We start from the raw sequence: 17,869 nt of genomic DNA on the forward strand, positions 1-17,869 counted from the left end.
ATCCGCCTCCACTGTACAGGGCTGGCAGGTGGCGGCTCTGCTCAGCCCACTCCAGTCCCATCGCAATGAAAGTGGCCTTAGACACCCGCATTCGGGGCATCCATATTGATAGTTGGGAAAAAGATGATAGTTATATGTCTAAGATTTCTAATCGGGTAGATGGAAAGAGTCATAGCCAAATATTGACTTATGATGTTATTGTGAGAAAACTAACATATGAAGACAAAGAAGCAAAATGATAAATAGTTAACATTTATCAAAAACCACGGTTATTGATTAACTATCTTATAGACATATGTTCAAATGAAGGAGATTGGGTTCTGGATTTATTTTCTGGCTCAGGTAAGTTTTATTATATGGAATTGAATTTCAATATGTTATTTTTTAGTTAATATGTTATTGTACTAATTTACTTCATTATTTCTTTTGTGCTTGATAATTAGGTACAACAATAGCATGTTGCTTTCAAAAAGGAAGAAATTGCATTGCAATTGAAAAAGATCCAATACAATGCAATTTCAATCAATAAAGAATTAATGCTCTTCAATTTCTTCCAGATGCAATGCAAGAAATTGGGTTGAAGAAAGGGGACTTTAGTGAATCACATGTGGCGAAAGAGGCAAAGGAACCCCAACCACCATTACACGGAATGATTGGAAAGGCATACATTGGGAGATTCGCAGACATCAAAGATCCATTAGAAGAGGAAAATGAGCAAAATGAAGCAGAAAATATTGTGGAAGAAGACAATGATGAAACTCTAAAGGACAAAGAGTTTGGATTACGTGACATTTTTTATTAAATTTAAGTTATGCTTGGAAAGCAAGCTCATTTTTTGTAACTATTAATTAGTTATATTTGCAATGTTTTGACTCTGACATTTTATGAGAAGAATATACACTCAATTAAGGTTGTTATGCATTCAATATTTGTATTATGTGATTTTCGCATTAATTTTTAGGTTAATCATTATTTTTTGAAAAAAATAATTATTATTATTTTTTGACATGAAATTTATAAAAAAAAAAAACTATTATTTAACCATTTTTAGTTAAAATTTTCCTATAAAAATTGTGATTTTGACATGTTATTTATAGCAAAAAATTATCAAAACATGTAGTTTTTTAGTTATATTTATGTTTAAAATGGTTATTTTTATGTCAATTGTTAAAAAATACTGTTTTTTAGAGACAATTATTTCATGTGGATTGAAAAATTAATTAACGATATATAAATATGTAGAATATCGAAAATTCAAATATCGACCTTCTTCTTTAAATATGCAAAACAATAAAAACCTCACTACAATAATAATAATAATAATAATAATAATAATAAAATAAAAACAAGAAAATATAAAGAAGAAGACCACTTCAAAAATTATTAAATTTACAAAATAATTATTTACATTTCAAACATTATAAAATTAAAAGTAAAAAAAAAAAAAGCCTTTTAAAAAAGGCCATGGTTAGAATTACAACTTTTAAAAATCAACATCAAAATCACTACCATTCTAAAACGCAATATACATAAAAAAAATTATAGTGCCAAAAACTATGCTCTAAAAAAAACATGTGTGTTCTGCATCACCCATTTTCAAAATCGGGTCACTTTTTTGCTATCTCTACAAAATGGGTAATAGTATCAATTCCCGTTTCAAAGTTTACATTGTTTAACACAAATGAAAGAAAACATGAATTATGAACATTCACACAATAGTCTTACAAATATCTATAATCCATGCATGAAGAACGCACTGGCCCAAAGAGCATATGATATTAAGAAAAAGTTCCAAGACACATGTATATAACGAACATCACTTGCTCTAGTAGTGGAGCATTGGAGCCACTCCTTTCTCCTCAAAATAACTAGCTTATCTCTTTAATGTGTTGTAGGAGGATCCAAGGTGAAAAGTATGTTGCTCATACAATGAGGGAGTATATATAGATAAGGGGTGATGTTTCCTTTCCTTGTGACTCTTTGACTACCCTCATGACTATTTGAATTCCTTTGGATTTTAACCTTACATGAATCACCATATTACATATGTTTCCTTTGGACTTCCACTATACAATGAATACAATATACATGGTCCACAATGATGATGTAGCACATGACAACTCATGATAAGAAATGACATGGCACTATTGATATGAACTGCTTGAATGATGTGGCAAGGTCAAGCCACTGTTGCTTCTATGACTGATGTTTACTTGAGAATTCTCTTGTCTTCCATCTCCTCATGTCTTGGTGATAGGAATCTTAAAGGATCTCAAGTATTAAGTTGTGGTTGCGATTTGGTGTCATTTTTCTTTGCCTTGATAGATCAACTTGCATGCTTAGCTACATGAACATATTTTACATGTTCTCCTCCTTCATCCCCTTATTCATCATCCCACCATTGTATGATAAGATACAGGTATCTGCAATTCATTCATGATGAGTTGACAACAGCTCAAAAAATCTCCTAGCCTAAGATGATGCATTATGATTGATGGACTGAACTAGAACCACGTAGTGGGGTGGAAAGGGGGTCTTAGTGACTACACATTGTGCAGTTCCAGTAGCTAGGGATGAGGCTTGAGGCCTAATACTACGTAATTCTCAGTTCAAGTTGGGTTGAGGGACAATGTCTGCACATTTTGGTAGTCAGCAGGTCAGGCTAAGGGGATGACCACTGTAGGAGATTTATACACAATTCTAAGAGGTAAGGGAGATTGTCACACTATGGGATTGCATATTCTAGGAGCTCAGGGAGGGATCTTGAGACTTGTGCTTGCATAATGCGCAATTAAGGCCATGTTTTCTGAGAGGATTGCATAATTTTGGAGGTGAAGGGTGGGTCTTGGGTTCATGAATTGCGTAATGCAGCAGTCTTGGGGGAAGAAATTGTGAATTGCATAGATTCAAGGGTCAATATTACCACTAGATGAGTGGAACTATGCAATGCTTAGTCTAGGCAGTCTAGATGAAGTCAAGTTAAAGGGTCAGGAAGCCTCTTCGGAAATTCTTAAGTGCTAGACCAGTGATACTGATATGTGAAGTGATAAGGCTTCGACTATGATCTAACACTTAGAATACTTGAATACTCAACAAAATTGATCACCCATGACACATGAACAATACATCTTCCTATGTGTGACCGCTTTATGACCAGTTACGACAAGTGTGACACCTAAGATACACTTTATGATGAGCATGCCGAAACTTGTGTGACAGTGCTCAAAAATTTGTGAATGAGTGTGACATGGGTTTACATAATCATGATAACTCATAAACACAAATATGGACCCTTGAAACTACCATAATGATCTTTTACACTTGATACGACAACCTGCATGTGAATATGACATTTTACCTAAGTAGCAAATGAGACCAAAACACTTCAAAAGGATACATGAAATGAGTCTTAGTGTTTGCAACAACAATGTACAAGACCAAGGAAGGCTCCAATATTGAGCATAGGCCAAAATTTTGGAAGGTGTTGCAGTCGCTACAATAAGGTTCTTGAGACATTAAAGAAGCACCAACTACTAGCAAATCTCAAGAAGTGTGAGTTTAAACAACAATCGTTGGTGTATCTGGTGTATGTGATAGGTGGAGAAGAGTTAAAGATAGATCTTTCTAAGAAGGACGCCATCATGAAATGGATGGTGCCTAATAATGTTTATGAGTCCAGGAGTTTCATTGGGTAGACATAATGCCTGAGGAAATTAATAGCCTTGTTTTCAGCTGTAGCAGCACCACTCCACATCATAACAAAAAATGGAAAGAGTTTCTAGTGGGGAAATGGTTATCAGAGGGCTTTTAAGGAGCTAAATAAGAAGATAAGTCAAGAATCATTTCTAGAATTACCAAACTTGCAACATCACTTTGAAGTGGAGACATATGTGAGTGGCTATGCTATGGGAGAAGTCTTGATTCATGGAGTAAGACTTGTATGTTACCATTCTAAGTATTTCATGTGGTATTTCTTAATTACCCTACCTATGACAAGGATCTCTATGCCCTTGTGAAATTTTTGAAGAATTGGAAGCTCTATTTGATGAGAAAGGAGACAATAATCCACATATATAACCAACCACTACAATACATGCATGCACAAAGTAAGTTAAAACAGACCGAGCATTAGAAGTGGATGGGGTTTCTACAACAATTTCATTGAGTGATTAAGTAGAAGAAGGGCATCACAAACAAGTTCGCTGACATTATTTCAAGGCCACCCACATCAAAGATCACAAATTTTGGGACTATTATGCACATGGGGAAATTCACCCATGATGAGAGGAATATTCATAGGATGGGGACTTCAAGGAGGTGTTTCAACAGTTGTAGAGTCAGAGTCATGTGCGTGATGGCAACTACACCTTTTACTACCATCTCTAGGATGGGTTAATCTACAGTGTAGATAAGCTATGTGTTCCTAAGGGTGAGCAATTGTAGCTGATTAGAGAGCCTCACACCTACAAGGTTGTAGGGAACTTTGATGTAGGGAAGACCATGACCAACTTACAAAGGTATGTGTATTTGCCTAAGTTGAAAAAACAAGTAGATAGGTTCATAATAGGATGCGTGCTTTGTTGAACCAATAAGCATAGTAACAAGAAATAGGGTCTACATCATCCCTTACTTGTACCCACTCGTCCTTGGGAAAACATTTCCATGGACTTTGTGGAAGGTTTACCAACAATCAAGAAGACACATGACTACCTATTTGTGGTAGTTGATAGGTTTGGTAGGATATGTGTTATGATGCCTTGTAAAAATACCATCAATGGGAAAGAAGCAGGAAACTTGTTCTTTGGACAAGTCTGGGTGCCCTTTGGGATACCAAGGAACACCATTTCAAATAGGTACACAAGATTTCTCAGTGCATTTTGGACTACATTGTGTGAGAAGATGGGAACAAAGTTGAAGAGATCTACAACATTCCATCCAAAGACAAATGGTTAGACATAAGTAGTCAACAAACTTTTGGTGCAACTTTTGAGGGGATTCAACCAGAAGGATTCGAAGACCTAGAATGAAAATATGGTATATACACAACATTATTACAACAGAGAAGTCCGCACTTTTATAGGAAACTACCCATTTGAAACTTGCTTTGGATATTTTCCGCCTTCACCTTTAGACATTGCATATGGGCAACAATGAGGAGTGACAAAAGATCTTACAAGGGATGCCTTTAGAGTTGAAAAATTTATAAAGAAGGTAAGGAAGATCCATATATAGGTACTAGAGACACTACAAAAGGCACACAAGAAATTGAAGGCCATGCATGATCATCATAAAACAAAGAAATTGTTCAAGGTGGGAGACAAATTATGGCTACAATCAAACAAGGAGAGGCTACAAGGGCTTGGTAAGAAAATCAAGGCGCTAAGGTATGGTCCCTTTGAGATACTGGAAAAGATGGGTGATAATTCCTATCAACTCAGTTTACCACCATATATGCACATTTACTTAGTTGTGGATGTAGAGAATATGAAACTCTCTTAGCCTTCCAAACTAGATCATGAAGAGGAAAAATTCCTACCTTTTGTGGAGGATTTGACGCCAAATTATCAGGAATAGTTGGCAACAGATATCATTTTGCAGAAGAGATAAGAAACTAAAAGACAAGAGAAACATGACCTTTGGAAGATTAGGTTGAATGGACAACATCTGGGAAAATATAAATGGTACACGAGAGAGAAGGTAGAGGAAATTTTTCCTCACCTAATTTAATATAATATTTTGGGGACCAAAATCCTCCCAAAATGGGGAGGTGTAATCTAGATTGTATTATTATATTGTTTTTCATCCATATTGATGTTTTCAGAGTGGAAAAAGTGGAGGAATCATCTCTGAGGACCATTTTTATCAATGGGACCCAGTCTGGAAAATTTGGATCTGAAACCTTCTAGGAGAGTTTTCGAGAATCAAACAACGTTTTTTAGGGGTAAAATTTTTTCACTTTAGCAAAGAACATTTTTTTCCTATTTTAGACACAAAGAACTTTCCAATGGTGTAAAAATCGCATCAATCAGAGTCCATATGTGAATGTTATGCCACTCAGAAGTTGACCTTCCTATTTTTACTACCATAATTTGAGAGGATGCCACGTCAACCCCCATTATTCATGGAAAATGGGATAGCCAAATGATTTTAATGAAGAAGAATATAGGATATTATATATTTTAACTATAGTTAAGAGTTGAGGTAGTCAAGCCTAACCACTAGTAGACTATCATGTTTTATTATAAGCAGGGCACTAGGAGGAAAAGGGTTTCCATTATTTTGAGCGCATTTTTTCGATAACTAAAAAAAATAGCAGAGGGATAGGATATAGAGAACATAGAGAGGATTTGTGCTCTGTAGTAGCCCACTTGCCACAAGCCAAGCTCCTTTATACCTGCATCCATATTTCCATTCAGAGAAAGAGAGCAGAGTGACCACACCTCCTAGCTAGGTTTTTCTCCTTAAAGGGTTTCCTAGGTCATACCTTGTTTCAAATGTGTGTGTGATATTTTATTTAATTGTTATATATTTTCTACATAATTTTAAATTTCCATGCATGCACTATTTACAATAAATATACAAATCCAAAAATCTAATAAAATTGTAATAGTGTAGAATTTCATATTTTAAATATAATTTTATTAGGTCTTTTATGACGAACTATCTAATGGAATATCCATGTCAGTTTATGGATCAATTTTTTTGTCCCAGCCTTATTAATCTACATTTTGATACCTGCCCAATGACACAAGAATTTCATCAATCTAAGCTCGTATGAAAAATTATGCCTCTCAAAAATTGACCTATCGAAATTGACCACTGTAATTTGAGAGGATGCCATGTCATTTCCCATTATTCATTGAAAATGGGCTAGCCATGAGATGATGATGAATAATACTCCATAAGAGTTAATATTTTAACTCTAGTTATTATTTCAAGGAATCAAACTTAACCACTAGTAGGAAATCGAGCTATGTTATAACTAGGCAACTAGGACGAAAAAGGGTTCCATTCTATTCAGGTGAATTTTGTTATATAGATGAGAAGAGTAGCCAAGAATGGATAGGGAGAGAGAAAACATAGGTTTTATGCACTATAATATCCCACAGGCTATAGGCCTCACTTCTTTTTACTTGCATCCATTTCCATTTAGAGAAACAAAGTAGAGCAACCTCGCCTTCTAGTTGGGTTTTCTCCTGTTAGGGTTTCCTAGGTTATATATTGTGTTAGTTTGTGGTTTGGGAGTTCTAATTCATTGTTCTCTACTTTCTACATATATTATCTATTGCATACATAAGTATAACACAATAATTAATGAATCTAAAAATCTAAGGAGAAATTAACACTCATAGTGCAACTTTCGAATTTTAAGTATAATTTTGTAGATATGTTGTGACGAACTCTCCAACGGAATAGCCATGGAATTTTACATATCATATTGGTATTAGAGAAGGTTTATTTTTGTATATTAGGGGAGTTGCAGGGTATCCATATCAGTTAATTTTAAGTCCATAAAGCCCTAGTCATGACCAACGAATTTGTGAATAACCCTCAAGATACCATATATGAGAGATTTGCATGGTTAGGAACACAAGCCAGAGATATAAATTATAATGTGATCCTCCTTATGTAAGGATTGACTAATAATCTTATACTATTTGAAGAACATGGATTATCTAATTTCAAGTTTGTATCGGAGGGGAAATTGGGGGATCGAGAAGAACCATAGAGGGAATCTAAGAAAGAAACCAAAAAGGATCAAACCAGTTCAAGTGTCATGAACCATTCACAATCCCTATTCAAAATGGATGCAAAGGTTGACATAAAGTAGTAGCAAGGTGAAATTGATGCTCTGAAGTTAAATTATTGATTGTAACAATTATAAATCTATTTTATTGTTCATCATATAGAGGAAGAAAATAATATTTCATTCACTTGACCGAAATTAGAGGGCCATGCCTTAACCTCGTTGGAAAGTCACAAAGAGACCTTGAGGTTGGAGGGAGATCCTCTAGTGACTAAGTGGGATGATTTTATGACTCTCATAAAGTCACAATTTTATCCTATTAGGTATGTGGAGAACTAGTTGATCTAGTAGAATTAATTCATGCAAAAGTAGGGGCAGTGTGTACAAGAGTACACCACAAAATATAGAAAGATGGACATAATGTTGGGTATCTCCCCAAGAAACCCAGACATACTCCTCAAGTATGATATATTGTGCATTTTAATATATTAATTTGTTTTTCTCTATTTGGATGATATACTAGTATACATTTCTACCTGGGAGGAGTACATCTCATATTTGATGCAAGTGCTAAAGACATTTAAAAAGCACCAACAACTGCAAAATATCAAGAAGTGTGAGTTTGCGCAATAATATTTGGTGTATCTGGATAATATGATAAGTTGAGGAGAGATAAATATGAATCCTATAAATATGGAGGCTGTCATGAAGTGGTTGATGCCTACTAATGTTTATTAGGTCAATAGTTTTGTTGGTGTAGAAAAGAACCTAGGGAAATTCATACCCTCTTTTTCAGTAGTAGTAGCATAACTCCATGCCATAACAATGAGTGGAAAGAATTTATAGTGGGTAAAGGGTCAACAAAGGGCCTTTTAAGGGTTAAAGACAAACATCAATCAAACACCAATTCTAGCATTACTAAACTTGCAGTATCCCTTCGAAGTGGGGACATATGTGAGTGAGTTTGTTGTGGGAGTGATCTTGATGCATGGAGGAAGGCATGTATGCTACCATTATGAATTATTTCATGGAGAAGTTATCAACTACCCTACCTAATACAAGGATCTCTTATGAACATGAAACCTTTCACCCATGATTCATATATAGAGGTATGCACAAAAGATAAGTGCTTCAAGGAGGTGTTTCAAGAGTTGTAAAGCTAGAGTCATGTGTGCGATGGTGACAACATCGTTGACTACCATATCCAAAATGGGTTACTCTACAACTTAGATAAGTTATGTGTTCCTAAAGGTGAGTGACTACAACTGATCAAAGAGGCTCACACCTCCAAGGTTGAAAATAATTTTGGTGCAAGGAAGATAGTGGCCAACTTGTAGAGGTATATGTATTGGCCCAAGATGCAAGAATAGGTAGCTAGGCTCATAATAGGATTAATTATTTGTTATTCAAGAAAGCCTAGTAATAGGAGAAAGGTTCTATATCATTCCATATTTGTACCTTCTTTTCCTTGGCAAAACATTTCTATGGACTTTATGGGAAGTTTACAAACAACGAGGAAGGGACATGAATACTTGTTCATGGTAGTTGACAGGTTCAAAAAGATGTGAGTACTAGTGCCCTGTAAAAACACCATAAATGGGAAAGAATAAACAAACTTGTTCTTTGGACAATTCTGTGTACACCTTGGGATACCAAGGAGCATCATTTCAAACAAGGACACAATATTTATTAATGCATTTTGGACTACATTGTGGGAGAATATGAACACAAAGTTAAAGAGGTATACAACTTTCTATCTATAGAAAAATGGGAAAACATAAGTAGTCAACATGAATTTGGGGAAAATTTTGAGGGGATACAATTACAAGCATATGATGACCTGGAATGAAAAACTAGTATATATACAACACTCCTATAATAGAGCAGCGCACACATCTACTGGTAAGCCCCCATTTGAAACTTGTTTTCTATATTTGCCACCTTCACCTTTAGATATTTAATATGGGCAAAAGGGAGGAGTGAGGGAGGATCTTACAAGGAACTCCTTAAGGGCTGAAATATTTGTGGAGAATATTAGAAAAATCCATCTAAAAGTACAAGAGACACTACTGAAATCATAAGAAAAATACAAGGTCAAGGATGATTAACACATGATAGGGAAGTAATTCAAGGTGGTAAATAAAGTATGGTTATAATTGAATAAGGATTGGCTACAAGGTATTGGTAAGAAAATCAAGGCTTTGCTATATGGTCCATTTGAGATATTGGAGAAGGTGGGAGATAATTCCTATAGACTCAACCTAGCCCCATATATGCACATTTACTCAGTGGTGAATGTAGAGAATTTGAAGCCATAAGAGCCTTCCATCTTAGATTAGGAAAAGGAACATGTCATACCTTTTGTAGAGGATTTGGCACCAAATTATCATCCAAAGTTGATAGACAATACATTTTTTTAGAAGAGATCCAAAACTACAAGACATGAGTGATATGGACTTTGGAAGGTTAGGTTGAAAGGATAACTTCTAGGCAAAACTACATGGTACACCCAAAAGAAGGTGGAGGAAAATATTCCCAAAATGGGGATGTTTGATCAATATTAGTTCATTTTCTTATTTTTTCATCCATAGTGATGCCCCCAGAGTGGAAAAATTGGAGGAATCAATGCATAAGACCATTTTACCAGTGGTCCCAATTTGGAAAATTTCATGTCAAAAACTTCAAGACCCATTTTGAGGCCTTAAATGAAATTTTTTTGTGGTACTTATCTTAATATGGACCTAGATTCTATAATCTACACATTGATACATTTCCAAAAACACAAGAATCACCTCAATCAAAGCTCGTATGAGAAAGTTATTCCTCTAAAAATTTGACTTATTGAAATTGACTACCATAATTTGAGAGGATGCCACATCAACCCCCATTATTTATCGTAAAAGGGGATAGTTACATGATCATGATGAAGAAGATTCTAAAAGAATCAAGATTAAATGTTTTAGCTCTAGTTAAGAGTTCAAGGAGTTAAACCTAACCACTAGTAGGATATCAAGTTGTGTTAAAACTAGGCAACTAGGAGGAAAACATTTTCCATTCTATTCAAGCGAATTTTGTTCTGTAGATGAGAAAAGTAGATGGGAGTGGATAGGGGTAGAGAAAATAGAGAGGATTTGTACAATTTACTATCCCACAACTGCAAGACTCACTTACCTATACTTGCATATATTTCCATTCAGAGAAAGAGAGTAGAGCAACCCCAACTTCTAGTTGGGTTTTCTCCCAAAAATGTTTCCTAGGTTATATATTGTGTTAATTTGTGGTTAGTGAGTTTTATTTCATTGTTATCTTTTTTTGTGTATATTTCCTATTACATGCATAAGCATAACACAATAATTAACAAATACAAAAAATTAAGGAGAAATTAACCTTCATAGTGTAGACTTTTGATTTTAAGTATAATTCCATTAGATTTATTCAATAGAACTGTTTAGTTGAATATCCAACATAGTTTACAAATAATCCAAACATAAAATTATTTTTTGGACATATCTTTGCTAGGATCTACTTACCATAATTCCAACAAGAATGAGAATTTTTTTAGAAAAAGGTCAAAAGGAGTTTGGGATTGGAAAATTTTCATGACATACTCAGAACAAAGGAAAAAGAAAAAATAAGTGGCCTCAATAGAAAAAACTCAAAGTCGTATGCAAAAAATAAAATCAAGAAATTGAAGAAGTGTAAGGGACGAAAATACCTTGGCACAACAATGACAAATGTCACACTATATAACTATAATTAGATGAATTAGAAGTCTTCCACTATGATTTACAATTGATGCTAGAGGATATCATAAATTAGGGAAAACATGCCATCAACATAGAATCCTGTGTTATCACCACCACCACAAAGCCCCAAATATATGAACTTGTGGAAGGCGAAAATATATTTTAGTCACTTATCTTGGTGTAGAGGACACCACTACATTTCGGTTTAGATAATCATAGCTAAAATAAATTGATCTCAAAAGGTCATTAACAAACCAAGGCTAAAGTAATTATATCTCAGAAAGTTCATCAAGAAGACGAACCTAATAATGTTGTCATGCCCCTAACGATAGATAATTGGTTGGTTGAGTTAGGAAAAGGCATCCACATCAGAGCTAGAAATGTCAGTCATAATATGAAATCAAGCTCTCTAAAGACGAGATGCTAGTGATGTTTCCCTACTCGAAGTTTGTGATTTTCTTTGAGGACAACATATATGTGGAAGTATCATGTTTTTTTCCAGTTTAGCCCCCATAATGTCTTTTTAAAACTAGGAGATCAACTCTAAAAGATACTAAATATAACCTCAACTATTGTAGCCTCTCCAATCACCATTATAATGTGTAAAAATATAACATCTCAAACTCATAGATTTTTTCTCATAATGGTTTGGATAGACCGAGAAAAGAAAATCACCACAACCATCAAGCCCTCTGGAAAGGAATCCTCTATGCAACAAATATGTGTACATCAAATGGTGGAAGAATGCAAATACATTTTTACCTCATCGAAAATAATTACACGTTGTTAAGTAAAGGATGCAATTTATCTAATGTCAAGTGCCCCTCTACCCAATGGCCCTATATATAAACACTCACTTTTAGAGAATGATGAGAATAAATGCCACATGCAAGAGTGAAAAACAAAAATGCTACATTTTACTTAGCTTCTCATTCTACAAGATTTCTATTGTGTTAGTTTTGAAGACGGATTGAATATGGTGACATAGACTTGAATAAAATTATAGTCAAGAATTGATACCCCATCCCTGAGATTGATGATCTTCTCAAGCAACTTAAAGGAAACAATTATTTTAGCAATATTGATCTTATGTTAGACTACGAATTGGTGCCAACTGAGCCAAATCATGCATGGAAGATAGTATTCAAGTCTAAGGAAGGTCTCTTTAAGTGGCTAGTCAATTCCTTTCATATTTATTAATGCACTAGTGATATTCATGAGAATGGTGGATGATGTTATGTGACCATTCACAATTATCTTGTGGTCATATATGATCTATAACTATAGGCCTATGACCAAAATGAATTACCAACACACATATTAATATGTAGAAAATAAATAGAATAATATTTTTCACATTTACAATGAATTTTTTTCTTTAACAAAATCTATGCTGACAAAACTAAAAATACACAAACACACATACATAGATAACATAAGATATATTCTAGAGAAAGACAATTTGGAAAACTATATCTTCAAAAGGACTATATTTATGTGGTTATTATTAATGGTGAATTTACAATCTCAAGGATCTTTGGTTTAAAAGCCTAAGGTAAATACAAATTGTACAAACTTTTACAAATGAATGATTCAACCTTTTCCTAGTTGTTCTCTATATCTTCTAAAATTATATAGCACAAAGACAACCCAACATGTGGGTGATTCTATTGTTTTTGTGATGTTGACAATCTAGTCCAAACTCCTCTCACTTCCCCTCCATATAAACTCTTTTATCACTCCAAGTTACCTTTATCCTTGTGCCTTTATCTAGGTGGAAGGTTAAGAACCTCAATAGATGGTTCAAAACTATAAATTTCGAGAACTGCTTACAATATTCCTCATTTTCTTATTCCTAGGATACTAGTAACCAAGAGAAACACTTCACGAAGTCCTCCATAGATGCCTAGGTGTTATAGTGGAAGAGACAAAGTTTTTATGTGTTTTCCAACCTACCAAATGTGGCCTCTCATTGGTTGTGAAATCATTTAAGGTTGATCCAGGTGGATATTGGTGGCCACCCTCCTATTCTAGTTGGGCCCCCACCACTGTTTATTTCAGTTTCCTTAATTGTAGCACAATTTACTATTTTTGGTATTTTTTCGGGTCCTAAACTTTTGGAGTCGTTTTGAGGCCCTAAACGACGTTGTTTTTTGAAAAATGGGTAGATACACTATAGGTTAGTAGTTGAAAGTTGTATTCCTCAAATAGATATTTCTAACGAGGTATTGTATGTGCCAAACGAAGATCATCTGCCAAAGTTATGACCTGAGGAAGTTGATGTACCAACAAACCCCAATAGGGCCCACAGATGTTTGGCCCTTCATCTCCTAGGGTTAGGTTTTTGGGTGTTTAGGGTTTTCCATTGTTTATCAATAATAAAAATTCCTTTGAGCCTCATTATAACATAATTTAGAAGGCATGTAGCTTCCATATATCTTCTCGGAGATATCTACCATCACCCAAGCTAGTTTGTTTCCATTCTGCATGTAAACAATTTTTCAATATTTGTTATTAATGAATTAAATTTATGTTTTCATTGTAGCTCCATATTTCTATTCAAATCTATATTTCATTTCATTCCAGCATAAATCTAGATCAAAGGAACCTTTACCTTTTGGTCCCTTTTGTACATAACTCATGTCACATGGTGATTGGTGGTAAGTGCTTCTTTTAATCCTTGTGGGGCCCTTGTATTTCCTTTGTACCTTCAATCTTGATATAGTTTTCCCACTTGACAGTTTGGGGTAATTTTGTGGAATCCTTAATATAGAGTAGGGATGTCACTTGAGGAAACCCTTAGCTTAGAACAATTAAGCGCCTATGTAAGTACTTCCATTTTGGTGCCATTGCACTTAGACTAAGATTATGCCAAAACAAGTTTAAGGTTACTTTAGTAATTCTTCAACACTTCCACCCTTACTTTAAGGCTACTGAGCATTTATTGGAGCCTCCCTAAATGAGTAGTGGAGTGAATCTCAAAGAACACCTAGTATCAATTTTTAACCTCCAGTATGGTTAGGCTAAGTAAGGGGTATATTCCACCTTTGATTTCATCTATCCAACTACCATCCACCACACATCCACTATCCTCTGCATCATCCATGTTAACAATGTGCTACCATGTCATTAGGTGTACTTCAAGGATATAATTTAATAATGGTTCTTACAAACATATAATTTAATAAGGGTTCTTACACACAATATTAACCAAAGAAATTATAACTTAGCCATTTTTATTCTTCAAGGATCCATTAGGATAAAAAATCCCTCATGGGAGGCATTTAGTCCTCAAAGATTCTAAGGAAATATTGTGACATCGCTTTTTCTACCCCTCTTGTAAATGTCATGATGAATTGTAATTCATGTAAATATTGTGGCAATGTAAACATAATGGCTAGGCTAAGAGGATTGGAGAATGATTATGAGGTTTGAGGAGGAGGAGTTGTTTTAGAAGTGACTAAATGCAAGAAATTACATTATTTCACCACCTATATCCCTAATGACTTAATGGTAGTGTCAGTGTAAGCATTAAAGGAAAGTATGAGTTGTCTGCAGTGAAGGATGAAAAACCCATACAGTCCCTGTGAACTTAGGGAATTTGTTGTGGATGTCAACGCACAAATGAAAAATAAGGAGAGGGAATTGGTGATGGAGGAGGAGCATTATGCTCGAGGACAAAGGGAAGGAATGAGCATATTTATGCAAAAACATACAAAGAGATCAAGCACTCTCATACATGCAGGGAGAATTGTTTAAGAAAAGCCTGTTATCTCTATGGTTTCAAAAGAATTGGAAGCATGCTTAGGAGAGTGGTGTAAAGATGAAGCTACGATGCTGAGAAGGTATATTTTCTATGGACTTTGGATTCCATCTTAGCATGTGGAGGCATTGTGTATGCTTAGGCTTCTTACAGTTTTTCATAGGTGGAGACCCTAAGGGTGGACTCTGGTTTCCCATGAAAAATATCAAGTGGAATAATGGTGTGCTTTGGAGTCATGTTGGATTGTAGGTGGAGGAATTATGGGCTCTGGATTCCTGTAGTGTGAATTGGGTGGAGACACCATGGGCTTTGGATTCCTATTATGACTATTGGTTAGAGAACCATGTGCTCTAGATTCCCTAAAGTGTTTGATTATTTGGAGACACTATGTGCTTTGAACTATTGGTTGCTAGGTGGAGATGTCGTCTTCTTTGGATTCCCATGTGATTCGGTTAAATAGATTGGTTTGAATATACTTTGAGCTCCTAACTCCTCAGAATATGAATTCAGCTAAGGGGTGGTCATCTACAAGGCAGTTTCGATGTAGCTGGCTTATGGTTGGGTGGAGAATGGATGTTCGTCCTTTAGTTTCCAACCATTTTTAGATACACATATAAGTCTATTTTCTTGTGCATATGTTGCACTGTGAATGATGAATATTGTTTGACATATCTTATAATAGTGAATTTTTCAACATTGGAGGAATGTGATATTATTGGTTGTCTCTGATGAGATGTTTTATGTGTATGTTTTCATGGTTAAGAGGACCTTGGAGGCCTCTTTGTTTTCTTATATGTTCCTATATTGTAGAGGTATTTTTATGAGTATGTATGGTTTCTTAATGTACTCAGCTAAATGCTACAATGTGTACATTTCATTGTCTTGGAAATCTGTGGATATTATAGATATCATACTATTAAGATTATTGATTATCTTTGCACAATATAATGCATCATTGGATTTTGGTAGATTGGGTCGAGATCCATTCTATGATTTAATGAAACTGTGTTGTGTTTGAATTTATTAAGGAATGCCTACCATGGATCGGTTCTATTCAATGATTGATAGAAAGATTAAGGTTAGCCTCATCTTAGCATTATGGATGTGTTACATATGGAAGGTTGGTGTTGGAATGAAGGTTTCATTCTTTCTATAATAATGGTGTATTCAGGTCGAATAAGCATTGTTAAATTTGTAAAATCATTAAAAATTTACAAATAATGGAGGAATTAACTTATCCATGTTATTTGACACTAATCATATGATTAGTCGCATAATGGTTTGGACTAGTGTTAAGCCATGCCATGACATCCCCACTAAGTGATATGTGTTAGTAGCTATGGAGACTTGGTGCTATTGACAAAGGGTGTGTGGCATGACAAAAATCTCTCCATCATTAAACTAAAAACTATGTGATTTGGCTGGAGCTTCAAACATGCCAACGTGGATGAGTGATATGGATTTTATGCTGACTCAGTGCCTATCTGGTAGTGGCACATGGCAACTAAAAAGGATACTTTTAGTTTTTTATTCGAATGAATCCACTTAAACGCAATAGTGATTCATGGTGTGACATGACTTGAAGATGCTATGTGGCATTGGCATGGAGTATTCATGGCTAAGGGCCATGTCATTATGGAGCTGAGATTCCTAGAGGTCTTTTATAGTGTTCTGAGTAAGGTTGATGTAGGGGTATGGTTGACAAAAGGTGCACCTACTGCCAAACTTTCTTGTTGCACCATGGATGTGTGATAATGATAACTTCCTAAGTTTGGTCATGTTGGTGCTAGTGATGGAGGGAATAACAAAAGCCCCTTCTATCTTTAAATAATAATACATGGAAGTGAACAAAGAGGGTTTAGTCCAATGGGTCCCAAAGTAAGGCAAGGTGGTAGGTGCAATGAGGGCCAAGTAAGTCTATGTTGATTCCACCTAGGTGGAATGATGTGGTAAGGTTGATGATGTGGCACCCTATCAGTGTGAAACATGGTAGGAAGAAATGACCTTTGTGGAGGGCCAAGTGGCTAATTTCTAGATGATATGTGGCATCACCAGAGGATGCCACATGGCAAGGTGATATCAATCGGATGTCGGTGTCACATCAACAAGATGTTGTGAAGGTAGGGTGATGTGGAGCAAATTATGTGGACTCTATATGAACGCATGGACGCCCAAGTGGTTCCATGTGATGCACCACATCATCCTAGATTGTTCCAATGGATAGATCAAGGTGTCCATTCTTGTGGATGGATATCAAAAGGTGAGACAACAATATTGACATTCACAAATGAGAAGGTTTCCATATGTTCCTTTTGTCTAGAATTGGGTATATTTGACCCATGCCGGCTGTGGTCACAGATACCAGAAGTGGTGATGGAAGGTTGTCCATTAACTAACATGGAAGGTTCTAGCAATGAGCCTCATTAGTGATATGGTCCAATGATTTAAGAGTAGTTAGGCTAAGGCTTAAGCTGTGAAATGGATAATCCATTAGATACATGTGTTCCATGTGGCATAATTTGGTTGGTTGAACTTTAAATAGGCGTAAATCTCAATCCAGGAGTCAGATTGAGGCAATGTGTATATCTTCGGAAAGTTATTAATGAGATGGAT

Source organism: Pinus tabuliformis, chromosome J, assembly GCF_031772625.1.
Source record: "Pinus tabuliformis cultivar Carrire ecotype Pingquan chromosome J, CPIR1, whole genome shotgun sequence".
NCBI classification, from domain to species: domain Eukaryota; kingdom Viridiplantae; phylum Streptophyta; class Pinopsida; order Pinales; family Pinaceae; genus Pinus; species Pinus tabuliformis.